Consider the following 1,068-nt stretch of genomic DNA (forward strand, 5'->3'; position numbering starts at 1 on the left):
TATCAGACAGCGTATTTATTTTTAGTTTCGCTGAAAATATACGTAAATAGATTGTTCATTTGTAATTAAAATTACATGAATACTTTTCAAGAAATTTTAATTTGACTGGCAAACAATTTTTTTTTAATATGATTTATTTTAACTTTTTTGTTTGATTTTTATCAATTGAATAATTAATTAAAAGATCTCGATATATGAAACAATACTCTTTAATTATTAATGATATTTATAGGGCTGGTTTAAATATTTATTTGATAATCCCATATAGTCAGGATGGCCGAGCGGTCTAAGGCGCTGCGTTCAGGTCGCAGTCCACTCTGTGGGCGTGGGTTCGAATCCCACTTCTGACAAGAATTTTTTATAATACCTTCTGTAAAATATATTACTAAAACTCTTAATTTAAAGAAAAAAAATTGAGCCGTTATCGTAGAAAATGAATTTTATGAAAATGTTTTTGTTTTTTTTTTACTTTTCTAATTATTACTTGAATAGTTATCCCTTAGATTGTGAATGTTGTCTATCTAATTCATGATATGTGATCTACTTTTTGTCTAATTTATGAAAAACTAACTGACACCTACAGCTTTAACAAAAATAGTAGAACAATTCAAAGGATGGATTTTTTCTCAGGTTTGTTTGTTTTTGTTTAAAGGGATAAAACCTTATGGTCATCAATGCCTATGGATTGTAATAATAAAGCGACACCCACATACATTCATTCACGCACACATAGGCATGATTCCAACAAAAATAAAATAAATAAAAATAATAATAATAAAAAAATAAAATATTTAAATCAAAGATGAGCTATAATTTTGAAAGATGGTGTACTTTTAAAAATTTAAATACCATTATAAAATTAAAAAACATTACAAATTTAGTGTTAATTTAGCTTCCTCATTTGTGAGAGCTCCAAATAAATTTGGGGTTAGTCCTATTCTGCTTATTGTTGGTAAATAGTGAGCATATATGTAAGATCTTTAAAAATATGTATAATCGTGAGAATGGATTGACAATATTCGCATGTTGGAGGTGGTAGTTTTCTGACCTATTCTCATATTTTTACAG

At 27.1% G+C, this 1,068-nt stretch overlaps 1 non-coding gene across 1 annotated transcript; it reads left to right on the forward strand.

The window, feature by feature from the left end:
• Positions 1 to 267: 267 nt before the first annotated feature.
• On the forward strand, positions 268 to 350 carry TRNAL-CAG (transfer RNA leucine (anticodon CAG)). The gene has a single exon. It is a non-coding gene; the product is annotated as a tRNA-Leu (tRNA).
• Positions 351 to 1,068: the final 718 nt, after the last annotated feature.

This window comes from Halyomorpha halys, unplaced genomic scaffold (genome assembly GCF_000696795.3).
Source record: "Halyomorpha halys isolate HHAL.00 unplaced genomic scaffold, Hhal_1.1 Scaffold725.1, whole genome shotgun sequence".
Classification (NCBI taxonomy): domain Eukaryota; kingdom Metazoa; phylum Arthropoda; class Insecta; order Hemiptera; family Pentatomidae; genus Halyomorpha; species Halyomorpha halys.